Source organism: Somniosus microcephalus, unplaced genomic scaffold (assembly GCF_052327205.1).
Source record: "Somniosus microcephalus isolate GS21.2 unplaced genomic scaffold, FLI_Smic_1.0 unresolved_chr4, whole genome shotgun sequence".
Taxonomy (NCBI): domain Eukaryota; kingdom Metazoa; phylum Chordata; class Chondrichthyes; order Squaliformes; family Somniosidae; genus Somniosus; species Somniosus microcephalus.
The window spans coordinates 35062539-35090469 of NW_028225182.1; the positions used below are offsets into that span (position 1 = coordinate 35062539).

At 48.4% G+C, this 27931-nt stretch overlaps 1 long non-coding RNA gene across 18 annotated transcripts in view; it reads left to right on the forward strand.

Annotated features, from left to right (window-relative positions):
• The first annotated feature begins 23560 nt into the window (after positions 1-23560).
• The window catches only part of LOC147090508 (uncharacterized), a 46851-nt gene continuing 42480 nt past the window's right edge, over positions 23561-27931 (forward strand). For 6 of the 18 annotated variants that reach the window (XR_015075327.1, XR_015075335.1, XR_015075337.1 and 3 more), the window contains exons 1-3: positions 23567-23717; positions 26070-26134; positions 27079-27143. This is a non-coding gene — a long non-coding RNA (uncharacterized LOC147090508). Of the gene's footprint in view, positions 23718-26069; positions 26135-27078; positions 27144-27931 lie in introns of all 18 variants that reach the window. The other 12 variants (XR_015075329.1, XR_015075340.1, XR_015075338.1 and 9 more) reach the window with 7 other exon arrangements.

Genomic DNA, 27931 nt, shown 5'->3' on the forward strand with positions numbered 1-27931 from the left:
GTGAGTCGCCATGTGCTGGCCATCCCTTCACCGTCAAATCATATACCCGAGAGAGTGTCGGGTCATTTCGGGTCTCCTTCTCTATACCAGCGTTAGTTACTGGCAAGCATTCAATTATAGTCGAATGAAATATTTCGACAGGATCCACTGCTGGTGCTTCCTCCGCAGTAGGCAGTGGCAGGCGCGATAGCCCATCAGCGTTTCCATGCTGTTTCGTGCCCTTATACTCGATTTCATATTGGTGCGCCCCTAGAAAAAGGGACCATCTTTGTAGCCGTTGCGCAGTCATCACCGGAACGCCCTTCTTTGGATTAAAGATGGAGACAAGTGGTTGGTGGTCATTCAGCAAGGTGAACTTCTGCCCGTGCAGATAGTGATTGAACTTTTTCACTCCCCACACTAGGCTGAGGGCCTCCCTGTCAATCTGGGCGTAGTTACGCTCGGCTGAGGTTAGTGACCGAGACGCAAAGGCTACTGGCCTCTCCGAGCCGTCCGGGAATTTGTGCGACAGCACCGCTCTAATGCCATAGGGTGATGCATCACACGCCAACCGAATTGGTAGTGCTGGGTTGAAATGAGCCAACACTTCTTTTGATGTGATCAATGCTTTGCTCTTCTGGAAAACTCGTTTACATTCGTCACTCCACTTCCATGGTACCCCCGTTTGCAGTAGGGTGTTCAGTGGGTGTAGTACGGTAGACAAATTCGGCAAGAACTTATGGTAGTAGTTCACCAGCCCGAGGAACGACCTCAGTTGTGACACATTTTCCGGTGCTGGAGCCTTGACTACTGCCTCAATCTTTTCAGGGGACTTATTTAACCCCTCTTTATCAATAACGTGGCCACAATACGAGATCTGCTTCTGGAAAAACTCGCATTTGTGGCGATTAGCTCGGAGCCCATATTCCTTCAATCTAGTGAGCACCTGCTCCAGGTTGGCGAGGTGATCACTGTCATTTTCGCCCGTGACCAGAATGTCGTCCAAATAACACTGGGTCCCTGGAATCCCTTGCAGGACTTGTTCCATTGCCCTTTGCCAAATAGCCGGAGCTGATGCTACCCCGAACACCAGCCGGTTGTATTGGCAGAGACCTTTATGAGTGTTGATCGTGAGGTACTGTTTCGAGGCTTCTTCTACCTCCATTTGCAGATCAATCTTAGTGAAGAGTTTCCCTCCAGATAGCGAGGCGAAAATATCTTCAATCTGCGGAAGCGGATATTGTACAGTGTGAAGGACTGGGTTCACTGTCACCTTAAAGTCCCCACAGATGCGAACCTTCTTTGGTTCCCCAGGCGTATTACTCAACGACCTCTTCATCACAGGAACGATGGGTGTAGCCCACTTGCTCCAGTCCACTTTGGACAGTACTCCTGAATGTTCCAAACCTTCCAGCTCTGCTTCGACGGCTGGGCGGATCGCATAAGGTACCGGTCTGGCCTTAAAAAACTTTGGGCTTGCATTTTCCTCTATTTTGATCGTCGCTGTTATGCCTTTTAGTGTTCCGAGTCCCTGCTGGAACACTTCTTGTGCGTCAGTTAGCATTTTTGACAGTCATCCAGGTGTGACGTCATCATCCTTTTTGGCATCTACAGTCAGTGCTTGTATGGAATGCCAATCTAGCTGTATCTTCCGGATCCATTCACGTCCTAGTAGTGGTGGTCCTCCATCTGGCAATATATATAGGTCCATTTTTGGTGTTTCCTTGCCGTTATATATAACGTTCACCCTTATTTTTCCTTTGGGGTAGACTTTTTGCCCCGTGTACGTCTTCAAGACAATCTTTGTATCTCTCAAGGGTATATGTGAGAATAGCCGCTTGTAGTCTCTTAAAGTATCTGCTAGTCCCGTTCCAAACTGGCAGTGTTTCGATAGCTTGCGCAGTTCCGTTAAATACTCAGCATTACTTTCATCTTTATGCTGGTTCCTTTTGTGAAACTTAAATCTTTCTGCTATCAGCAGCGGTGTGGGGTTTAAGTGGTCCTGTAGGATTGACACTATGTTTTCAAAATCTTTTTCTACTGGCTTCTCTGGGGTTACTAGGTTTCGTAGTAAGCCATACGTTTTTGCACCCATTGAATTCAACAATACCAGCGCTTTCTTATCATCTGGCACTTCATTCGCCTTGCAGTATACTTCTATGCGTTCGACATATGTCATCCAATCTTCGACTTCATTGTCGAACGCTGTGATACTGCCACTCTTCGGCATTTTTGGGTGTGGTTAGACTGGCTTAAAATGGCGTCTCCCGCGCTTTCCTTTCTTCCCCGCTGCGGCTTAAAATGGCGTCTCCCGCGCTGCTGCCAACGCCGCTCTCGGCGGTCCTCGTGGCAAATGGCGACGCCCTGTGGGTTTCGCGCGCTGCTCCTGCGCTGCTGCCAATGCCGCTCTCTGCGGTCCTCATGGCAATGGCAGCGCCTCGTGTTTTCCTGCGCGCCTCTCTCCCCCGTTGACGCTGCTCGGCCCTTGAACACTGGCTGCGCTATGCTCACTCTCGTCTCTCTCCCCCGTTGATGCCACTCGGTCCTGAACACCAGCTGCGCCCTGTGCGCTCTGCCCTCTCTCTCTCCCCCGTCGATGCTGCTCGGCCTTTTTCTGTGCCGCTCGGTCGGGCTCTAGCCCGCCGCTGTCCGGGAAGGGTCTGCGCAGTACCTGTTGCCAGCCCGTTTCCCTGGACCACCGTGACTGGAAAGCCAAGCCTGGCTCTCGACAGCCTCCCCTGTGATGCTCAAATCTCCGCTGGATGACTGGGCGGTTGCCCGTGGTCGACGCCCGTGCTTCTGGACTCGACCTTCTTCCACTGTTCTCCAGGACCGAATCCCTGGGAGGTGATGCAGAGTTGCAGGTAGGTTCGCATCTGCCTCGTCGCCAATGTTACGTCCGTGTATCTTAATGTTGTGTCCTTCAATAATCAGACAACAGACTGCAGGGAACGATTCAACAGGTGTTTACTGAATGAGGGTTACTCTAGAACTAAGTGTACAGATCACTACTCAGGGTTTATATACAGGTGTGGTCACTGCCGGTACTACAGTATACAGGAGCTGTAAAAAGTCGTTCTCTCCCTTAAGGTATATATACATTACATACATTACACTACCGAGCCACTCTTGGCGATGGACATTGAAGTCCCCCAGCCAGAGTACATTTCTGTGACCTTGCTTCCCTCAGTGCTTCTGCTAAGTGGTGTTCAACATGGATTAAACTTTAAATCTATGCCCCCTGGTTATTGACCTCTCTGCTAAGAGAATTAGGCCCTTCCTAGCCAACCTATCTAGGCCCCTCATAATTTTATACACCTCAGTTAAGTCTCCGCTCAGCTCCCTCTGTTCGAAAGAAAACAACCCCAGCCTCGCCAATCTTTCCTCACAACTAAAACTCTCCAGTCCCGCCAACATCCTCATAAATCTCCTCCGAACCCTCTCCAGTGCAATCACACCTTTCCTGTAATGTGGTGACCAGAACTGTACGCAGTACTCTAGCTGTGGCCTAACTAGTGTTTTATACAGTTCGAGCATAACTTCCCTGCTCTTATAGTCTGTGCCTCAGCTAATAAAGGAAAGTATCCCGTATGCCTTCTTGTAGCCACAGTATTCATGTGGCTGGTCCAGTTACCTCTCTTGTCAATGGTGACCCCCAGGATGTTGATGGTGGGGGATCTGGCGATGGTAATGCCATTGAATGTCAAGGGGAGGTGGTGAGACTCTCTCTTGTTGGAGATGGTCAGTGCCTGGCACCTGTGTGGCACGAATGTTACCTGCCACTTATCAGCCCAAGCCTGAAGGTTGTCCAGGTCTTGCTGCATGCGGGCATGGACTGCTTCATTATCTGGGAAGTTGCGAATGGAACTGAACACTGTGCAGTCATCAGCGAACATCCCCACTTCTGACCTTATGATGGAGGGAAGGTCATTAACAAAGCAGTTGAAGATGGTTGGGCCTAGGACACTGCCCTGAGGAACTCCTGCAGCGATGTCCTGGGGCTGTGATGATTGGCCTCCAACAACCACAACCATCTTCCTTTGTGCTCGGTATGACTCCAGCCAGTGGAGAGTTTTCCCCCTGATTGCCATTGACTTCAATTTTAGTACAACAACAACAACTTGTATTTATATAGTGCCTTTAACGTAGTAAAATGGCCCAAGGTGCTGCACAGGAGTATTTTAAGACAAAAAATTTGACACCGCGACACATAAGGATAAATTAGGGCAGGTGACAAAAAGCTTGGTCAAAGAGGTAGGTTTTAAGGAGCGGCTTCAAGGAGGAATTATAAATCCTCCATTATAAAAGATGTATTAGCACAGCACTTGGAAAACTGTGACAGGATTGGACAAAGTCAACATGGATTTACAAAAGGTAAATCTTGCTTGACTAATTGATGCGCTATCAATTACTCATAAAAGACTGAGAGTTAGAAGAGTAACTAAAGGCTTTTATTAACAAAAGAATGGAGGTCTGCCTCGAGTGGTCGACCGGTCCAGAAATACAAAGGGCTGGGGAGCAGTCACCTTTATACTAGGACTTGTGGGAGGAGTCAGCCGAGGCATGTCCAGGCATGTATACAGTGGAATGCAAACAGTATACAAACAGTGGTTTACCACATTCACCCCTTGTTTAAAATTGAGTCCGGCGGGGTGAAGTGTATTAAAAGTTAGTGTATTGGAGTCTCTCCGGAGGTCTTGTCTGCCGCTGTGATCGGCGTGGCGACGGCAGGGGTAGTGAAGCTTCCGGCATCAAGTCCGGCGTAGGCTGTGGCGCTGGCGTGTCGTCCTCGTAGATGTTGAGCAGGTCGCGGGGCCCAGGCCTGCCGTCTGCTGGGGCTAGATATCGGATCGTGGGGGGGGGTGGTAGTGGGTAGTGGGTTACTGCAGCCCCCGAGGGTGCAAGGTCTCTTATGGAGACTGTGTCCTCCCGCCCGTCCGGGTACGCAATGTAAGCGTACTGGGGGTTGGCGTGGAGGAGGTCGACCCTCTCGACCAGGGGGTCCGTTTTATGGGTCCTCACGTGTCTTCTCAGTAGGACTGGCCCTGGGGACGTCAGCCATGGCGGTAGCGATGTCCCCGATGTGGACTTCCTTGGGAAGACAAACATTTTCTCATGAGGGGTGGCGTTAGTGGCAGTGCAGAGCAGTGACCGAATAGAGTGGAGCGCATCGGGTAGCACATCCTGCCAGCGGGAGGTTGGAAGGCCCCTAGACTTTAAGGCTAGCAGGGCGGCCTTCCAAACTGTCGCATTTTCTCTTTCCACCTGTCCGTTCCCCCGGGGGTTGTAACTAGTGGTCCTGCTTGTGGCAATACCCCTAGTTAGCAGGTACTGATGGAGTTCGTCGCTCATAAACGATGAGCCCCGGTCGCTATGGATATAGCTGGGGAAACCGAACAGGGTGAAGAGGTCATTTAGGCATTTAATGACCGTGGCACTGGTCATGTCCGGGCAGGGGATGGCGAACGGGAAACGGGAGTACTCATCAATAATATTGAGGAAGTACACGTTGCGGTCGGAGGAGGGGAGAGGCCCTTTAAAATCAACGCTCAGGCGCTCGAAGGGGCGAGTGGCTTTTATCAGGTGAGCCCTGTCTGGTTTATAAAAGTGCGGTTTGCACTCAGCGCAGACTTGGCAGTTCCTGGTCATGGTCCTGACCTCCTCAATGGAGTAAGGTAGGTTGCGGGCCTTGACGAAGTGGAAGAACCTGGTGACCCCCGGGTGGCAGAGGTCATTGTGGAGGGCCCGCAGTCTATCGATCTGCGCGCTGGCGCAGGTGCCACGCGATAGAGCATCCGGGGGTTCGTTGAGCTTCCCGGGCCGGTACAAGATCTCATAATTGTAGGTGGAAAGTTCGATTCTCCACCTCAAGATCTTGTCATTTTTGATTTTGCCCCTCTGCTTGTTGTTAAACATGAAAGCGACTGAACGCTGGTCAGTGAGCAGGGTAAATCGTTTTCCGGCCAGGTAGTGCCTCCAATGACGCACAGCCTCCACAATAGCCTGGGCCTCCTTCTCAACAGCGGAGTGTCTGGTCTCCGGGCCCTGGAGGGTTCGTGAAAAGAAGGCCACGGGTCTCCCCGCCTGATTGAGGGTAGCGGCCAGGGCAAAGTCGGACGCGTCGCTTTCCACCTGGAAGGGGATGGATTCGTCCACTGCGTGCATGGTGGCTTTGGCGATGTCCTCCTTGATACGGTGGAAGGCTAAGCGGGCCTCTGCCGTCAAGGGAAAAGAGGTGGACTTGATCAGCGGACGGGCCTTGTCCGCATAGTAAGGGACCCACTGGGCGTAATAGGAGAAAAACCCTAGGCACCTCTTCAGGGCCTTGAGGCAGTGGGGCAGTGGGAGTTCCATAAGGGGATGCATCCGGTCGGGGTCGGGACCGATGACTCCGTGTTCCACAACACAGCCAAGGATGGCGAGGCGGTTTGTGCGGAATATGCACTTCTCCTTGTTATATGTCAGGTTCAGGAGTTGGGCGGTGCGGAGGAATTTTTCGAGGTTTGCGTCATGGTCCTGCAAGTCACGGCCGCAGATGGTCACATTGTCCAGGTATGGGAAAGTGGCCTGCAACGCATTTTGATCTACCATCCGGTCCATCTCCCTTTGGAAGACGGAGACCCCGTTGGTGACGCCAAAGGGAACCCTAAGGAAGTGATAGAGGCGGCCGTTTGCCTCAAAGGCAGTATACTGGCGGTCCTCAGGGCAGATAGGGAGCTGGTGGTACGCTGATTTCAGGTCAGTGGTCGAGAAGACGCGGCACTGCGCGATCTGATTGACCATATCAGCTATGCGGGGGAGTGGGTAAGCGTCCAGTAGGGTGTAGCGATTTATTGTCTGGCTGTAGTCGATGACCAGGCGCTGCTTCTCGCCGGTCTTAACGACCACAACCTGGGCTCGCCAGGGGCTGGTGCTGCCCTCAATAATCCCTTCCTTCAGGAGCCGCTCCACTTCGGTTTTAATGAAAACCCTGTCCCCGGCGCTGTATCGCCTGCTCTTTGTGGCGATGGGCTTACAGTCGGGGGTGAGGTTAGCAAACAGTGGTGGGGGGGGTGACTCGGAGTGTGGAGAGGTTGCACCTGGTGCGCGGCGGGCAATTTGGAAGCTGCTGGCTGCGGACTGTGAGTGGGGGGAGGGGTCCACCGTACGCCATCGTAACACTTTTAAGGTGGCACTGAAAATCTAACCCCAGTAGAACGGCAGCGCAGAGGTCGGGCAGGACCAGAAGTTTAAAATTATCGTACACAGTCCCGTCTACTATGAGTGTCACCACGCAGTAGCCGCCAATGTCCGCTGACTGGGACTCGGAGGCCATAGAAATCCGCTGGTGCGCAGGTAGGACTGGGAGAGAGCAACGCCGCACCGTGTCAGGGTGGATGAAGCTCTCCGTGCTCCCAGAGTCAAAAAGGCAGATTGTATCGTGACCATTTACCTTAATGTCCATTGTGGAACTGGCCAGTTGGTGCGGTCTCGCTTGGTCCAGTGTAACGGATGCCAGCGTAGGGGTCGGTGTGTCGCTGCGGGTATCAGATGAGGCGGTGTCGGGGGCCTGCTGCGTCCCGGCTGTCGTCCAAGATGGCGGTGTCCATGATCCCCATGTGGCTGGAGGCGTCCAAAATGGCTGCTGTACCGGTGATTCGCACATGGCCGAGGAGGCCCAAGATGGCGGCCCGCATGGCCCACACGCGGCGCTGCTGGGGTTCGGGGTGGCTTTGGCCCTGCAGACGCTAGCGTAGTGTCCCTTCTTCCCGCAGCCCGAGCAGATCGCGTTTTTCGCCGGGCAGCGCGCTCTGGGGTGTTTTGACTGGCCACAGAAGTAGCATTTCTGGCCTTGGGGCACTGCTGTCTGGCCTTGGGACACTGCTGCGGTAGTTGGGCCGTTGCTGGGGTGTGGCTGGGGTGGCACGGCGCTATGAGGCCGTCCTACCGTGTCCCAGGCTGTCGTTCCCCGCGACGTCCACAGTGCAGAGGAGTAGGCATCCATGCCCTGGTAGGCTGCATCCAATGATAGTGCGAGTTCAGAGGCCTTGTTGAGGTTGAGGTCACTCTGCTCCAACAGTCGCTGTCGGGTGTAATTGGATCTGTGGCCCGCTACAAAAGCGTCCCGGATAAGTTCCTCTGTGTACACGGCGGCCTTTACATCCTTACACCCACAGGCCCGGCCAAGCACGGACAGTGCCTGAAGATTATCCATGGTCGATTCCCCAGGTTGTTGTTTACGACTCCCCAGAAGGTGCCTGGCGTACACTTCGTTCACTGGGCGCGTGTACTGGTCCTTGAGGAGCTTGATAGCATCCGCGTACGAGGTCGCGTCTTGGATGACCGAGTACACTCGGTGGTTCACTTTGGAGGTCAGGACATCCAGTTTGTCCTCTTCCGATTTGATTGCTTCGGAGGCGGTCAGGAATTTTTCGAAACACTTAAGCCAGTGAGTAAACTTGGTGGATGAGTCCGCCTCCCGATGATCTAAGTCCAGGCATGCTGGTGTGAGGATCTTTTCCATTATAAAAATTTTGTTAATAAAATTGATGCGCTATCAATTACTCATAAAAGACTGAGAGTTAGAAGAGTAACTAAAGGCTTTTATTAACAAAAGAATGGAGGTCTGCCTCGAGTGGTCGACCGGTCCAGAAATACAAAGGGCTGGGGAGCAGCCACCTTTATACTAGGACTTGTGGGAGGAGTCAGCGAGGCATGTCCAGGCATGTACACAATGGAATGCAAACAGTATACAAACCGTGGTTTACCACACTAATCTAATGGAATTTTTTGAGGATGTAACTGGTAGAATAGATAAGGGAGAACCAGTGGATGTGGTGTATTTGGACTTTCAGAAGGTTTTCGACAAGGTCCCGCATAAAAGATTAGTGTGCAAAGTTAAAGCACGTGGGATTGGGGTTAAGGTTCTGACTTGGATAAAGAACTGGTTGGCAGACAGGAAGCAAAGAGTTGGAATAAACAGGTCTTTTTCCAAGTGGCAGGCAGTGACTAGTGGGGTACTGCAGGGATCGGTGCTAGGACCCCAGCTATTCACAATATATATAAATGATCTAGACGAGGGAACTAGATGTAATATCTCCAAGTTTGCAGATGACACAAAGCTGGGTGGGTGTGTGTGCTGTGAGGAGGATGCAGAGAAACTCCAGTACGATTTGGACAGGTTGGGTGATTGGGCAGATGCATGGCAGATGCAGTATAATGTGGATAAATGCGAGGTTCTCCACTTTGGTGGCAAAAACAGGAAGGCAGATTATTATCTGAATGGCAATAGATTGGGAAAAGGGGAAGTGCAACAAGACCTGGGTGTCCTTGGCAGCAGTCGCTGAAGGTAAGCATGCAGGTGCAGCAGGCGGTTAAGAACGCAAATGGTATGTTGGCCTTCATAGCGAGAGGATTCGAGTACAGGAGCAAGGATGTCTTGCTGCAGTTGTACAGGGCCTTGGTGAGACCACACCTTGAGTATTGTGTGCAGTTTTGGTCACCTTATCTGAGGAAGGACGTTCTTGCCATGGAGAGAGTGCAGCAAAGATTCACCAGACTGATACCTGGGATGGCAGGAATGATGTATGAGGAGAGATTGGGCTGATTGGGCTTATATTTGCTGGAGTTTAGAAGAATGAGAGGGGATCTCATTGAAACTTATAAAATTCTAACAGGACTAGACAGACTAGATGCAGGAAGGATGTTCCCGATGGTCGGGGAATCCAGAACCAGGGGTCACAGTCTAAGGATAAGGGGTAAGCCATTTAGGACTGAGATGAGGAGGAATTTCTTCACCCAGAGAGTGGTGAACCTGTGGAATTCTCTACCACAGAAGACAGTTGAGGCCAATTCATTAAATATATTCAAGAAGGAGTTGGATATATTTCTTCAGGCTAAAGGGATCAAGGGATAAGGAGAGAAAGCAGGGACAGGGTACTGAGTTTGGATGATCAGCCATGATCGCATTAAATGGCGGAGCAGGCTCGAGGGGCCGAATGGCCTACTCCCGCTCCTATCTTCTATGAAAGAGAGGTAGCGAGGCGGAGAGGTTTAGGGAGGGAATTCCAGAGCTTAGGGCCTAGGCAACAGAAGGCACGGCCACCAAAGGTTGAGTGATTATAATCAGGGATGCTCAGGAGGGCAGAATTGGAGGAGCACAGATATCTCTTGGGGGGGGGGGAGGTGTTGTGGGGCTGGAGGAGATTACAGAGATAGGGAGGGGGCAAGGCCATGGAGGGATTTGAAAACAAGGATGAGAATTTTGAAATGAAGGTGTTGCTTAACCAGGAGCCAGTGTAGGTCAGCGAGTACAGGGGTGATGGGCGAACGGGTCTTGGTGCGAGTTAGGACACGGGGCAGCAGAGTTTTGGATGACCTCAAGTTTACGTAGGGTGGGATGTGGGAGGCCAGCCAGGAGTGCGTTGGAATAGTCAAGTCTAGAGGTAACAAAGGCATAGATGAGGGTTTCAGCAGCGGATGAGCTGAGGCAAGGGTGGAGACGAGCGATGTTACGGAGGTGAAAGTAGGCGGTCTTAGTTATACTGCGGATATTTTTTTAAAATTTGTTTATAGAAACATAGAAGATAGGAGCAGGCGTAGGCCATTCAGCCCCTCAAGCCTGCTCCACCATTCAATGCAATCATGGAATATCATCCAAATTCAGTAACCTGATCCTGCTTTCTCCGCATATCCCTTGATTCCCTTAGCCTTAAGAAATATATCTAACTCATTCTTGAATATATTTAATGAATTGGCCTCAACTGTCTTCTGTGGTAGAGAATTCCACAGGTTCACCACTCTCTGGGTGAAGAAATTCCTCCTCATCTCAGTCCTAAATGGCTTACCCCTTATCCTTAGACTGTGACCCCTGGTTCTGGACTCCCCCGCCATCGGGAACAGCCTTCCTGCATCTAGTCTGTCTAGTCCTGTTAGAATTTTATAAGTTTCAATGAGATCCCCTCTCATTCTTCTAAACTCTAGTGAATATAAGCCTAATCGACCGAATCTCTCTTCATACGTCATTCCTGCCATCCCAGGTATCAGTTTGGTGAATCTTCGCTGCACTCCCTCCATGGCAAGAGCATCCTTCCTCAGATAAGGCGACCAAAACTGCACACAATACTCAAGGTGTGGTCTCACCAAGGCCCTGTGCAACTGCAGCAAGACATCCTTGCTCCTGTACTTGAATCCTCTCGCTATGAAGGCCAACATACCACCTGCCTTCTTAACCGCCTGCTGCACCTGCATGCTTACCTTCAGCGACTGGTGCACAAGGACACCCAGGTCTCGTTGCACTTCCCCTTTTCCCAATCTATTGCCATTCAGATAATAATCTGCCTTCCTGTTTTTGCCACCAAAGTGGATAACCTCACATTTATCTGCCCAATCGCCCAACCTGTCCAAATCGTACTGGAGTTTCTCTGCATCCTCCTCACAGCACACACGCCCACCCAGCTTTGTGTCGTCTGCAAACTTGGAGATATTACATCTAGTTCCCTCGTCTAGATCATTAATATATATTGTGAATAGCTGGGGTCCAAGGACCGATCCCTGCGGTACCCCACTAGTCACTGCCTTCCACTCGGAAAAAGACCCGTTTATTCCAACTCTTTGCTTCCTGTCTGCCAATCAGTTTTCTATCCAAGTCAGTACCTTACCCCCAATCCCATGTGCTTTAACTTTGCATGCTAGTCTCTTATGCGGGACCTTATCGAAAGCCTTCTGAAAGTCCAAATACACCACATCCACTGGTTCTCCCTTATCTATTCTACCAGTTACATCCTCAAAAAATGCCAGTAGATTAGTCAAGCATGATTTACCTTTTGTAAATCCATGTTGACTTTGTCCGATCCTGTCACTGTTTTCCAAGTGCTCTGCTATTACATCTTTTATAATGGACTCTAGCATTTTCCCCTCTACCGTTGTCATGCTTACCGGTCTATAATTCCCCATTTTTTCTCTACCACCTTTTTTAAATAGTGGGGTTACCTTAGCTACCCTCCAATCCATGGGAACTATTCCAGAGTGTATAGAGAATTTTGGAAGATGACCAGCAATGCATCTACTATCTCTAGGGCCACTTCCTTAAGTACCCTAGGATGTAGATTATCAGGCCCTTGGGATTTATCGGCCTCCAATCCCGTCAATTTCCCTAACACCATTTCCCTACAAATTTCATTCAGTTCCTCGCTCTCATTAGACCCTATGTTCCCCGACATCCCTGAGAGTTTATTTGTGTCCTCCTTTGTGAAGACAGAACCAAAGTATGTATTTAATTGGTCTGCCATTTCTTTGTTCCCCATTATAAATTCCCCTGATTCTGACTGCAAGGGACCTACGCTTGACTTCACCAATCGTTTTCTCTTCACATATCTATAAAAGCTTTTACTGTCAGTTTTTATGTTCCCTGCAAGCTTACTCTCATACTCTATTTCCCCCCTCTTAATTAATCCCTTTGTCCTCCTTTGCTGAATCCTAAACTGCTCCCAATCCTCAGGTTTGCTGGTTTTTCTGGCCCATTTATATTTCCTCTCCTTGGATCTTATGCTATCCCTAATTTCCCTTGTTAGCCAATGTTGAGTCACCTTTTTTGTTTTATTTTTATGCCTAACAGGGATGAACAAATTCTGTAGTTCATCCATGCGATCTTTAAATGTTTGCCATTGCCTATTCACCATCAACGCATTAAGTAACATTCCCCAATCCATCCTAGCCAACTCGCGCCTCATTCCATCGTAGTTTCCTTTATTTAAATTCAGTACCCAAGTCTCTGAATCAACTACTTCACTCTCCATCTTAATGACGAATTCTATCATATTATGATCGCTCCTCCCCAAGGGGCCTCACACAACAAGATTGCTAATTAATCCTTTCTCATTACATAATACCCAGTCTAAGACGGCCTGATCTCTAGTTGGTTCCTCGACATATTGGTCCAGGAAACCATCCCGTATACACTCTAGGAATTCCTCTTCCACAGTATTGTTACTAATTTGGTTGGACGAATCTATATGTAGATTAAATTCACCCATGATAACTGCTGTGCCCTTATTGCACGCGTCTCTAATTTCCCATTTAATGCCATCCCCAACCTCAGCATTACTGTTTGGGGGTCTGTATACAACTACCACTAACGTTTTCTGCCCCTTGGTATTTCTCAGCTCTACCCATGCAGATTCCACATCATCAGAGCTAATATCCTTCCTTACTATTGTGTTAATCTCCTCTTTAACCAGCAATGCTACCCCACCACCTTTTCCTTTTTGCCTGTCTTTCCTGAATATTGAATACCCCTGGATGTTGAATTCCCAGCCTTGGTCACCCTGGAGCCATGTCTCCGTAATCCCAATTATATCATATCCGTGTACATCTATTTGTGCAGCTAATTCATCCATCTTATTACGAATGCTCCTCGCATTAAGACACAAAGCCTTCAGGCTTGTTTTTTTTAACACTCTTAGACCTTTTAGAATTATTGTTTACTGCGGCCATGTTTGATTTACTCCCTTGATTTCTCTGACTTCCACTTTTGCTTTTCTCCTTCCTGTCTTTTCTTCTATCCTTGCTTCCCTTTCCTCTGTCTCCCTGCCCAGGTTCCCAACCCCCTGCCATTTTAGGTTAAACCCTCCCCAACAGCACTAGCAAACACTCCCCCTAGGACATCGGTCCCGGTCCTGCCCAGGTGCAAACCGTCCAGTTTGTACTAGTCCCATCTCCCCCAGAACCGGTTCCAATGTCCCAGGAATTTGAATCCCTCCCCCTTGCACCATTCTTCTAGCCACGTATTCAGCTGAAATATCCTTCTATTTCTACTCTGACCAGTATGTGGCAATGGTAGCAATCCTGAGATTGCTACCTTTGAGGTCCTATTTTTTAATTTACCTCCTAACTCCCTAGCCTTTAGGACCTCATCCCATTTTTTACCTATATCGTTGGTACCTATATGCACCACGACAACTGGCTGTTCACCCTCCCCTTCCAGAATGCTGTGCAGCCGCTCCAAGACATCCTTGACCCTTGCACCAGGGAGGCAACATACCATCCTGAAGTCTCGTTTGCGGCTGCAGAAATGCCTATCTATTCCCCTTACAATAGAATCCCTTATCACTATAGCTCTCCCGCTCTTTTTCCTCCCGTCCCATGCGGCAGAACCACCAATGGTGCCGGGAAGTTGGTTGCTGCTGCCTTCCTCCCCAACAATATCCAAAGCGGTATATCTGTTTGAGAGGGGGATGGCCACAGGCGACCCCTGCACTACCTGCCTGCGCCTACTACTCTGCCTGGCATGACCAACTAATTAAACGTGATATCCACGACATCCTCAGCATTGCGAATGCGCCAGTATGTATCCATTCGCAGCTCCAGCGCCACAATGCGGTCTGCCAGTAGCTGCAGCTGGATATACTTCCCACACACATGGTTGTCAGGGACACAGGAAGTGTCCCTGATTTCCCACATAGTGCAGGAGGAGCATGCCACGGGGCCGAGCTGTCCTGCCATGACTTACCCTTTAATTAATTTAAATTAAATTAATACCACCAATTATACTACAATTAAATGATATACTCAAGGGCCCTTGTTTACTACCACTCCCTGCTGCACAACAGAGACCTTAGAAACTATAACCACAAAATTAAGACCTTCTAAACTTTATAAACTGTGAACCTTAACTGTCAAACTATAGAGTAGTATAAGTACTCACCTGGTCGTACTCACCCAATCAGCTGCTCCCTCCTGCCTGTGTCACATTTTGAGTCATGACGTGGCTCTGGAACGCCGCCGCCAGTCTGCGAGATTGGTAAGCCTGTGAAAGAAAGCCCGCGAAAGTGAGTTTAAATACTCACTGAGGCTCTGCTCTCACCGCTCCCGACAATGGGATGTGGGCGTCGCTGGCAAGGCTAGCATTTATTGCCCATCCCTAATTGCCCTTGAGAAGGTGGTGGTGAGACGCCTTCTTGATCCGCTGCAGTCCGTGTGGTGAAGGTGCTCCCACAGTGCTGTTAGGGAGGGAGTTCCAGGATTTTGACCCAGCGACGATGAAGTCAGGATGGTGTGTGACTTGGAGGGGAACTTGGAGGTGGTGGTGTTCCCATGTGCCTGCTGCCCTTGTCCTTCTAGCTGGAAGAGGTCGTGGGTTTGGGAGGTGCTGCCGAAGAAGCCTTGGCGAGTTGCTGCAGTGCATCTTGTAGATGGTACACACTGCAGCCACGGTACGCCGGTGGTGGAGGGAGTGAATGTTTAAGATGGTGGATGGGGTGCCAATCAAGCGGGCTGCTTTGTCCTGGATGGTGTCGAGCTTCTTAAGTATTGTTGGAGTTGCACTCATCCCGGCAAGTGGAGAGTATTCCATCACATTCCTGACTTGTGCCTTGTGGATGGTGGAAAGGCTTTGGGGAGTCAGGAGGTGAGACACTCGCTGCAGAATTACTAGCCTCTGACCTGCTCTTGTTGAAACAATATTTATGTGGCTGGTCCAGTTAAGTTTCTGGTCAATGTTGACCCCCAGGATGTTGATGGTGGGGGATTTGGTGATGGTAATGCTGTTGAATGTCAAGGGGAGGTGGTTAGACTCTCGCTTGTTGGAGATAGTCATTGCCTGGCATTTGTGTGGCGCAAATGTTACCTGCCACTTATCAGCCCAAGCCTGAATGTCATCCAGGTCTTGCTGCATTCGGGCATGGACTGCTTCATTATCTGAGGAGTGGTCGGAAGCTCATTTCAGGGTCAAATATGACACCAAGGTAACTAGGGCTCCTTGATGCCACACTCGGTCAAATGCTGACTTGATGTCAAGGGCAGTCACTCTCACCTCACCTCTGGAATTCAGCTCCTTTGTCCATGTTTGGACCAAGGCTGAAATGAGGTCTGGAGCTGAGTTGTCCTGGTGGAACCCAAACTGAGCATCGGTGAGCAGGTTATTGGTGAGTAAGTGCCACTTGATAGCACTGTCGACGACACCTTCTATCACTTTGCTGATGATTGAGAGTAGACTGATGGGGGGTGTAAGAATTCGCAATAATTTTACAGTTCTGAAGATTAATTATTTTTGATTAAAGAATCCCTGGGCGATGTGCCTTTAAATTTTTCAGGGATCAAAAAAATGGCTGTTGGACTGCATGGCCAAAGACAAAGAAAAAGGACTTGGAAAGAATGTCTTGTGTCTGTGAGAAAAGGACAATGGAGCAGTCAAAACTGCCAATCAAAGGGGAGTTTCCCCCCCCTCCCTGCAGAGACAATCGATGTGTTTACAGAAACTGCTACTTTGTGTACGCAAGGGAGTAACCACTTGAGACTGCAGTTTCAGTTGACCACAGAACAATGACTTTCTGTTTACAATACCTTCAAGGCTATTTACTCAAGCAATCAAGGAAATAGCTTTATTCGATGGCCCATCACAGACAATGAAGACACATTCAAACCACTGCAGCTTTATTCGATAGCCATCACAGACAATGGACACATTTAAACTGCAACTTTATTCAAACCCACCCTAGACAATGGGGCAGTTTGGATCCCTTTTGTTTTAGCCCAGAAACATCCGGAGCTGGGCGGGCCCCAAAAGGGGGTATAAAAGATAGCTTCCCAGAAGCTCTCTCTCTCTGGCCTTGCCTCTGTGTGCCTCTACAGCGTGGGAGTCTGCCTGTGGAAGCGAAACACCAGCAGTTTCCTTTTAAAACACTGGGGTGTTTTTCACTTCGGGGCAGTGAAGATCTAAGTTCGCAGGGCACGGAGCTGGCATTACAGTGGTGAGCATATATTTTTCTGGCCTTCCACAAGGCAACTTAGGATAGGCATAGGGGTGGGAGTAAAGTGGGAATTTCGTTAGAATTGTGTATTTTAGTTGATTTCCCTCATTGTGTCCGTTTTTCCTCCCCTATTTAAGTAAGACAGTGTTGCACCTAGCAGAGAAGTGCTATAGTGAACACTTGATTCGGTATTTAAAACTGTATTAAAAGGAGTAGCTGTTTTAAAGTACTGTATTTAAAACTGTATTAAAAGGAGTGTTGCATCAAGCTGAGTGCTGTGGTGAGCGCTGTTAGCTGTTTTAAAGTAACTGTATTAAAGTGCTGTGTTTTTAAGTAAAAGCCACTAAGCTGAGGTGCTGTAGTGAGTAAAGGGTCTTTTAAGTAAAAAGTACTGGATTTAAAGTAAAAGCAGTGTTGCACTGAGCAGGGAACACTCTAGTGGACACTAAGTGTACTGCGTTTAAGCAAAAGTGTTATTTTAAGTTGTTTCTTTCTTTTGTTTTCAATAAATACTGCTCTGTTTTGCACCCAAACCACGAGTCACGTTGTTTTCTGTCCACATCGCCACTGAATAAGTCCGGGGGTCAGAACTCAGGAATAGGGGAGCGCTTCGAAACTGCAAGGGGGTCCCTGGAGCAGCTCAGAGGCTTCTGACTGGCCAGAGACAAATAACCCCAGCCCCACTAGCGTGTGCTAATTCCTTACAGGTGGTAATTGGCTGGATTGAATTTGTCCTGCTTTTTGTGGACAGGTCATACCTGGGCAATTTTCCACTTTGTCGGGTAGATGCCAGTGTTGTAGCTGTACCGGAACAGCTTGGCTAGAGGAGCAGCTAATTCTGGAGCACAAGTCTTCAATGTGATAGCCGGGATGTTGTCAGGGCCCATAGCCTTTGCTGTATCCAGTGCGCTCAGCCGTTTCTTGATATCAGGTGGAATTATTCAAATTGGCAGAAGACTGGCTTGTGTGATGATGGGGATCTCAGGAGGGGGCCAAGATGGATCATCCACTCGGCACTTCTGGCTGAAAGAAAGAAAGACTTGCATTTCTATAGCACCTTTCACGACCACCAGACGTCTCAAAGCGCCTTACAGCCAATGAAGTACTTTTGAAGTGCAGTCACTGTTGTAATGTGGGAAACACGGCAGCCAATTTGCACACAGCAAGCTCCCACAAACAGCAATGTGATAATGAGCAGATTATGGCCTAGTAATTCAGGTCCCAACGCGTGAGTAAGCACCGTGTACTCACGCGTGGAACCGATGGAATTGCCGGTTTTCAGCATGCACAGCACATGCGCGGGAAACCGGCATTTCCGATCCTCTGAACCAAGGGGTTCAGAGGTCGAACGCGTGTGCGTTGAAATTCCTTTTTTTTTTACAGGGTTGCCCGTGCGATAAGGCCTCCAGTTTTTATGCGAGAAAAAAGCAGACGTAAGTACTTAGTTTTAAAAGGTAAGTGGTCTATTAATTAAAGTTAGAATTTTTTTTCCACAGGTTTATTATTTTTAAAGACTTTACAGTAAGGTAAGTGTATTTTTAGACCCGATTTGTTAAAACATTTTTTTCAAAAATTTGAATAATTGTTTAAATTCGTTTTTTACAGTTATTAATAGTTCATTTAATTAGTGGGATTTAAAAAAAACTTTTATTTGAAGTTTAAGTACTGTTTTGGGCACCTGGAGTTTTCATGAGTTTGACAGTTCTTACTATCAAACTCATGAATGAACTTTTGCAACCTCCGATTGGTTGCCCAGTGCTCACGTGATCCCAGCCGGCTCATCGAACTAACTACACCGCTGGATCACGCAAGCACAGCGCGCCGGGAGCTGATCCGGGCCACTGACAGGAAATCCACGCAGGGCCAGGCTTCAACTGTCGGCGCGCTATGTAAGTGTAGGTCGGGGGCTTGCACCCGCAGGAAGCCCCCGGCACCAATTTCTGAGCCTGTTTTTGTTATGTTGATTGAGGGACACATATTGGCCAGGACACCAGGGATAAGTCCCCTACTCTTCTTCGAAATAGTGCCGTGGGATCTTTTACGTGCACCTGAGAGGGCAGACGAGGCCTCGGTTTAACGTCTCATCTGAAAGACGGCACCTCCAACAGCGCGGCGCTCCCTCGGCACCACACTGGGAGTGTCAGCCTAGCTTTACGTGCTCAAGTCCCTGGAGTGGGACTATGAACCCACAACTTTCTGACTCAGAGGCTAGAGAGAGTGCGACCCACTGAGCCACAGCTGACATTTAGATGGTTGCAAACGTTTCAGCTGTGTCTTTTGCACTTGTTGACCATTGAAAATCATAGAACAAAAACCCAGTTTGTGAGAAGACCCATTTCCTGTTGATGCTTTCAGGCAATGTTCCCTTTAAGCTGCGTGGCTGCCCAGCGCTCAAGGGATCCACTGCAGCCGGCCTGCCGGCTTTTCAATGCAAAAACTGCGCATGCGTGGTATTTAGAATGGCCAGCGCAGCCCCCCAAAAAATGATAGGGAACATTGCTTTCAGATAGTGCTTTCTTTTAAGTATGTGGGCTTAGAAAAAAAAAAGACTTACATTTCTATAGCGCCTTTCGCAACCTCAGGACGTCCCAAAGCCAATGAAGTACTTTTGAAGTGTGATTACTGTTGTAAATGTAAGAAACCCGGCAGCCAATTTGCACACAGCAAGCTCCCACACACAGCAATGTGACAATGGCCAGATCATCTGTTTTTTTAGTGATGTTGGTTGAGGGATAAATATTGGCCCCGGGACACCGGGGAGAACTCCCCTGCTCTTCTTCGAAATAGTGGCCATGGGATCTCTTACGTCCACCTGAGAGACCAGACGGGGCCTCGGTTTAACGTCTCATCTGAAAGACAGCACCTCCGACAGTGCAGCGCTCCCTCAGCACTGGCACTGGGAGCGTACGGCCTGGATTATGGGCTCAAGTCTCTGGAGTGGGACTTGAACCCACAACCTTCTGACTCAGAGGTGAGAGAGTGAGCCACGGCTGACACATCCATTGGCTTTTGGGCTGCTGACATGATGGCGCTCTGACCGCAGAACTGTAACCCACCCAAGAACCAATGCCTTCAGGAAATGAAGGGAGCAGAGGAACGGTCTTTGTGGAAAGAACTGTTGTATACCATGTCCCGTGTAAGTGGTGCAATGAGACATTAAGGCACAACATGGCTTTTTACATAAGCAATTTGCACAAAATGCAATGAAACTGCCTCTTTTGCAGAACAAAAACAACAAATGCACTCGTAAAAACAACATATTCACTCAAAAGGTGCATCTTAGAGTCATAACAATGACACAGAAGGAGGCCATTCGGCCCATCCAGTCCATGCCGGCTCTCTGTAGAGCAATTCAGTCAGTCCCATTCCCCAGCTCTATCCCCGTAGTCCTGCAAGTTTATTTCCCTCAAGTGCCTCTCCAGTCTCCCCTTGAAAACATTGAGTGTCTCCGCTTCCACCACTTCCGTCAGCAGCGAGTTACAGGTCCTCACCACTCGCTGTGTAAAAAAGTTTTCCCTCACATCCCCCCTCTATCTCTTGCCCAAAACCTTAAATCTGTGTCCCCCAGTCCTTGTACCATCAACTAGTGGGAACAGCCTTTCCCCGTCTAGCCTATCCAAACCCGTCATAATCTTGTACACCTCGATCAAATCACCCCTCAACCTCCTTTGTTCTAATGAAAACAAATCCAGCTTCTCCAACCTGTCCTTGTAGCTAAGATCCCCCATCCCCAGAACCATTCTGGTAAATTTCCTCTGCACCCTCTCAAGGGCCTTCACATCCTTCCTAAAGTGTGAGAAAGGATTAATTAGCAATCTTGTTGTACAAGGCCCCTTGGGTCGGAGCGATCATAATATGATAGAATTCTTCATTAAGATGGAGAGTGAAGTAGTTGGCTCAGAGACTAGGGTCCTGAATTTAAATAAAGGAAACTACGATGGCATGAGGCAAAAGTTGGGTAGGATTGATTGGGGAATGTCACTCAAAGGGCTGACAGTGGATAGGCAATGGCAAACATTCAAAGACCGCATGGATGAACTACAGAATTTGTTCATCCCAGTTTGGCATAAAAATAAAACAAAAAAGGTGACTCAACCGTGGCTAACAAGGGAAATTAGGGATAGCATAAGATCCAAGGAGAGGACATATAAATTGGCTAGAAAAAGCAGTAAACCTGAGGATTGGGAGCAGTTTAGGATTCAACAAAGGAGGACAAAGGGATTAATTAAGAGGGGGAAAATAGAGTATGAGAGTAAGCTTGCAGAGAACATAAAAACTGACTGTAAAAGCTTTTATAGATATGTGAAGAGAAAAAGATTGGTGAAGTCAAGCGTAGGTCCCTTGCAGTGAGAATCGGGGGAATTTATAATGGGGAACAAAGAAACGGCTGACCAATTAAATACATATTTTGGTTCTGCCTTCACAAAGGAGGACACAAATAACCTCCCAGAGATGTCGGGGAACATAGGGTCTGATGAAAGGGAGGAACTGAAAGAAATCAGTATTTGTAGGGAAATGGTGTTAGGGAAATTGATGGGATTGAAGGCCGATAAATCCCCAGGCCCTGATAATCTACATCCTAGGGTACGTAAGGAAGTGGCCCTAGAAATAGTAGATGCATTGCTGGTCATCTTCCAACATTCGATAGACTCTGGAACAGTACCCATGGATTGGAGAGTAGCTAATGTTACCCCACTATTCAAAAAAGGTGGTAGAGAGAAAACGGGGAATTACAGACCGGTAAGCCTGACATCGGTAGTGGGGAAAATGCTAGAGTCCATTATAAAAGATGCAATAGCAGAGCACTTGGAAAACAGTGACAGGATCAGACAAAGTCAACATGGATTTACAAAAGGTAAATCGTGCTTGACTAATCTACTGGAATTTTTTGAGGATGTAACTGGTAAAATAGATAAGGGAGAACCAGTGGATGTGGTGTATTTGGACTTTCAGAAGGCTTTCGATAAGGTCCCGCATAAGAGATTCGCTTGTAAAGTTAAGGCACATGGGATTGGGGGCAAGGTATTGACTTGGATAGAGAACTGGTTGGCAGACAGAAAGCAAAGAGTTGGAATAAACGGGTCTTTTTCCGAGTGGCAGGCAGTGACTAGTGGGGTACCGCAGGGATCGGTCCTTGGACCCCAGCTATTCACAATATATATTAATGACCTAGACGAGGGAACTAGATGTAATATCTCTAAGTTTGCAGATGACACAAAGCTGGGTGGGCGTGTGTGCTGTGAGGAGGATGCCGAGAAACTCCAGTATGAATTGGACAGGTTGGGTGATTGGGCAGAAGCATGGCAGATGCAATATAACGTGGATAAATGCGAGGTTATCCACTTTGGTGTCAAAAACAGGAAGGCAGATTATTATCTGAATGGCAATAGATTGGGAGAAGGGGAAGTGTAACGAGACCTGGGTGTCCTTGTGCACCAGTCACTGAAGGTAAGCATGCAGGTGCAGCAGGCGGTTAAGAAGGCAAATGGTATGTTGGCCTTCGTAGCGAGAGGGTTTGAGTACAGGAACAAGGATGTCTTGCTGCAGTTGTACAGGGCCTTGGTGAGACCACATCTTGAGTATTGTGTGCAGTTTTGGTCGCCTTATCTGAGGATGTTCTTGCCATGGAGGGAGTGCAACGAAGATTCACCAGACTGATACCTGGGATGGCAGGAATGACGCATGAGGAGAGATTGGGTCGATTGGGCTTATACTCGCTGTAGTTTAGAAGAATGAGAGGGGATCTCATTGAAACTTTAAAAATTCTAACAGGACTAGACAGACTAGATGCAGGAAGGATGTTCCCGATGGTCGGGGAGTCCAGAACCAGGGGTCACAGTCTAAGGATTAGGGGTAAGCCATTTAGGACAGAGATGAGGAGAAATTTCTTCACTCAGAGTGGTGAACCTGTGGAATTCTCTACCACAGAAGGCAGTAGAGGCGAATTCATTAAATATATTCAAGAAGGAGTTGGATATATTTCTTAAGGCTAAAGGGATCAAGGGATATGGAGAGAAGGCAGGAACGGGGTACTGAATTTGGATGATCAGCCATGATCTCATTGAATGGCGGAGCAGGCTTGAGGGGCCGAATGGCCTACTCCTGCTCCTATCTTCTATGTTTCTATGGTGACTAGAACTGGACGCAATACTCCAGTTGTGGCCTAACCAGCGCTTTATAAAGTAAAAAACAGAAAATGTTGGAAATACTCAGCAGGTCAGGCAGCATCTGTGGAGAGAGAAACAGAGTTAAAGTTTCAGTTCGATGACCTTTCGTCAGAACTGGAAAAAGTTGGAGATGGAACAGATTTTTAAGCAAGTGTAGGGGCAGGGAAAGGGGAGGAAAGAACAAAAGGGAAGGTCTGTGATAGGATGGAAGGCAGGAGAGATTAAGGGACAAAAGGGATGATGGTGCATTATCATCCCTTTATATGTCCCACCACCTTCAGGGACTTTTGCACATTAACTCCCAGGTCCCTCTGCCCCTGCACACTCTGTAAAACTGTGCCATTAAGTGTATATTGCCTCTCCTTGTTCCTTCTGCCAAAATGCATCACCTCACACTTCTTTAATTTTTAAAAAATAAATCAGAGTAATTGAGAATAAACATCAACAGTGGGAATTCTACATGACAAAATGGCGGCGGCGGGGACTTGGCCAATGCGGGACTGCGGAGTCGGCTATTTCCGGAAAGTGCCGAAGGCTCCGCGGGAGTCGGTTGCCGCCGGAAAGTGCCGAAGGCTCTTCGGGTGTCGGCTGCCGCCGGAAAGTGCCGAAGGCTCGGCGGGAGTCGGCTGCCGCCGGAAAGTGCCGAAGGCTCTTTGGGTCTCGGCTTTCTCCGGAAGTTGTCGAGCGCCGCCCAGTTCTGCCTTTTTTCTCCCAGCGCAGCCGCCATGATCGGAGCTGAGGTAAGTGTGCCGTGGTCCCTTATTCTGAATCCATCGCCATCCGTCGTCCTGGAGCCTTGCATTAAGCAACTGGCAGTTGGATTCGACAGCCGCAACCGCAACCGGTAAGCCAACACCAAGATTGAGTTGAAAAATACTTGAAAAAAGCGTTAAATACTTTTCTGACCCCAGCGTGTCCCCTTTAAAGCCAGCAAAGCAAGGGATTTCTGCAGAAGGATAGTAGCTGACCCATTTAAAAAGGTTTGCAACTCATATTATCTGCACCAATTTTTAGGATCCTGGTCAAATTACCTGTTTCAAATGGGTACTTTTATTTATTGCATATATTTTCTGGTTGCATATTTCCAAATCTTAACCTGAGACCATTTATCCACCAAATGCAAAAATCATTTATCTTAAGTTAAATTAAAAACAGGATTTCTCTTTCCACTGGGGAGCATTTTGATATTAAATGCTAAGTAATGGGCCTTTGCAACTAATGCAATGCTGGAGGAAAGTTCACTGGGATGGTTCTACTGTAGTTTGAAAAGGATAACTTATTTTTGTAGGTTTGAGGCAGGTTATGTTACAAAAGCGAAATACTGCGGATGCTAGAAATCCGAAATAAAAACAGAAAATGCTGGAAATGCTCTAGCAGGTCAGGCAGCGTCTGTGGAGAGAAACATAGAAGCTAGGAGCAGGAGTCGGCCCCTCGAGCCTGCTCCACCATTTAATGAGATCATGGCCGATCATCCAAACTCAGTACCCTGTCCCTGCTTTCTCCTCATACCCCTTGATCCCTTTAGCCTTAAGAAATATATCTAACTCCTTGAATATAATGAATTGGATTCAACTGCCTTGTGTGGTAGAGAATTCCACAGGTTCACCACTCTCTGGGTGAAGAAATTCCTCCTCATTTCTGTCCTAAATGGCCTACCCCTTATCCTTAGACTGTGACCCCTGGTTCTGGATTCCCCAACCATCAGGAACATCCTTCCTGCATTTAGTCTGTCTAGTCCTGTTAGAATTTTATAAGTTTCAATGAGATCCCCTCTCAATCTTCTAAACTCCAGCGAGTACAAGCCCAATTGACCTTATCTGAGAAAGGGCACATGCCTTAGAGGCGGTGATAGGAAAGTTCACTGGATTGATTCCTGGGATGAGAGGGTTGTCCTATGAGGAGAGATTGAGTAGATTGGCCCTCTACTCTCTGGAGTTTAGAAGAATGAGGGGTGATCTCATTGAAACATACAAGATTCTGAGGGTAGATGCTGAGAGGCTGTAGCCCCCTGGCTGTTGAGTCTAGAACAGGGGGGCATAGTCGCAGGATAAGGGGTCGGCCATTTTGGACTGAGATGAGGAGGAATTTCTTCACTCGGAGGGTGGTGAATCTTTGGAATTCTCTGCCCCAGAGGGCTGTGAATGCTCAGTCGTTGAGTATATTCAAGGCCGAGATCGATAGATTTTTGGAATTGAGAGATATGGAGATCGAGCGGGAAAGTGGAGTTGAGGTCGATGATCAGCCATGATCTTATTGAATGGCGGAGCAAGCCCGAGGGGCCGCATGGCTTACTCCTCTTCCTTCTCTTATGTAGTAGCCATTCCACCCACGGGGTCCTGCATGCAGCACTGAGATGAATGATGAGGCCCTTTGTTTCTGGTGAGCAGGACATTGGGAGAACCTGCTTTCTTCCAGTAGGACCCTGGGTCCTATAACATCGAACTGAAAAAGGCAGATGCAGCATCATTGTTGACAATTTATTTAAAACCCCAAACACATTGAATAACACAAAATACTGCAGAACTGGAAATCTGAAATAAAAACAAAATGGTGGAAATACTCAGCAGGTCAGGCAGCATCTGTGGAGAGAGAAACAGAGTTAACGTTTCAGGTCGATGACCCTGCGTCAGAACTGGAAAAAGTTGGAGATGGAACAGGTTTTTCGGCAAGTGTAGGGGAGGGGGGAGGGGAGGAAAGAACAAAAGGGAAGGTCTGTGATAGGATGGAAGGCAGGAGAGATTAAGAGACAAAAGGGATGATGGTGCCAAGCCAAAGGAGATGGTAATGGGACAAGTTAAGAAACAGAAGATGACTCTAGATGAGGTGTAAATGGGGAAGGCTGAAAGATCGACAGCTGCCATGTGAGAGAAAAAATACTGAATCATTTTGGAGGCTAATTACTCGAATATTTCTGCAAGATATCCCGCATAATTTTACGTCTTGCACTAGATATTTTTGTGACAGAGTGTAGAGATAGTTTTACTCTGTATCTAACCCGTGCTGTACCTGCCCTGGGAGTGTTTGATGTGACTAGAGGGAGCTTTACTCTGTATCTAACCCGTGCTGTACCTGCCCTGGGAGTGTTTGATGGGACAGTGTAGAAGGAGTTTTACTCTGTATCTAACCCATGATGTAGCTCAAACTTCTGAATTTTTTGCACCTATTTAACTTTTTTTTTTCTGCGATGGAATTGCAGATTGGAGTCTGAAGCTATGAGATGTGGAAGTGGACCATTATCCCTGCACTGTCGGAGTGTCGCAGGTACGATTGCTGTGTTCAATGTCGCCACCTGCCACTGTACCTACTCCTGTCCCTGGACTGTGTACTGCCAAAGGTGGCTCAGAGTAACGACACACCCAGACTAGGAAGCAGCGAGTGTCTGACCCGTGACCCCTGCTGTGCCGAATGTTAATGGGACAAATCCTGAGCTGACCATGTGATTGTTGTCTATGGTTCGGAGCCAGTGGGAAGGTTGTCGCTGCCCACTGTGCTCTGATTTACGGGTAGGGGAGTGGAGGGGAATGGCAGGTGTATTTCTGTTGTATGTTTGACCAGCTGTTGGACGTTGTCGGTTATAATACCGGTCGAGGATTGAGCCTCCTGTCGTCTGTAATCCAGTGGGGCCTCAGAGTAACCTCTGCCAGCGAGGGTCTGACCCCTGAACGTTGACCTCAGCTGTGACTTGAAACCATTACAAATGGAGGCACTTGGTTTTGTGGTGGTTTGGACAGTGGGCCTTCAGCTGTAAGACTTGGAAGGGGATGAGGGGAAGACAGTCTCTTGGATTGCAAGGGTGTCAGATTAAAGGGGGGTGCGGTCTGAACAGAGCTCCTGATGGCCATGAGCCAATGGCCCAAGACTGCCTTAAATGGTCGATTTCACTCCGAGCATTCAGGGCGACTGGTGTGAGAAATTAAATGTTGCACTGCAGCAGGTTAAGGTGCCGTTGTGAGGGTGAGAATGACGTTCGCTGGGAGAGAGTAGAGGGATTTCCTGCTAAATCTAACCCGTGCTGTACCTGCCTTGGGTGTATTTGATGGGACAGTGTAGAGGGAGCTTTACTCTATCTAACCCGTGCTGTACCTGCCCCAGGAGTGTTTGATGGGACAGTGTAGAGGGAGCTTTACTCTGTCTCTAACCCGTGTTGTACCTGAATTTTTTGCCCCTATTAAATCTGCTTTTTTTTTTCTGGGATGGAATTGCAGATTGGATTCTGAAGCTGTGAGATGTGGAAGTGGACCATTTTTCCTGCACCGTCGGAGTGTCGCAGGTACGATTGCTGTGTTCAATGTCTCCCCCTAGCCACCTGCCACTGTACCTATTCCTGTCCCTGGACTGTGTACTGCCAAAGGTGGCTCAGAGTAACAACACACCCAGACTAGGAAGCAGCGAGTGTCTGCCCCATGACCCCTGCTGTGCCGAATGTTAATGGGACAATTCCTGAGCTGACCCTGTAATTGTTGTCTATGGTTCAGAGCCAGTGGGAAGGTTGTCGCTGCCCACTGTGCTCTGATTTATGGGTAGGGGAGTGGAGGGGAATGGCAGGTGTATTTCTGTGGTATGTTTGACCAGCTGTTGGACATTGTCGGTTATATCGAGGATTGAGCCTCCTGTCGTCTGTAATCCAGTGGGGGCTCAAAGTAACCTCTGCCAGCGAGGGTCTGACCCCTGAACGTTGACCTCAGCTGTGACTTGAAACCATTACAAATGGAGGCAGTGGGTTTTGTGGTGGTTTGGACAGTGGGCTTTCAGCTGTAAGACTTGGAAGGGGATGAGGGGAAGACAGTCTCTTGGATTGCAAGGGTGTCAGATTTAAGGGGGGTTTCTGTAATGGCCACCAGGTCATAACCATGTGTAGTTATTTGTACCGTCAACCCGTCTATTTTGTTATGAATGCTGTGTGCATTCAGATGAAGAACTTTCAAATATGTATTGTGACAATTTATTCCTGCTTTTACTACTTGACCTTTATCTTTATACATTCTGTCCTTTCCTAACACCCTGTGGTTTTTAATTCCCCTGCTACCGTGCTCTATTGCCTTCTCCCATTTAAATTTT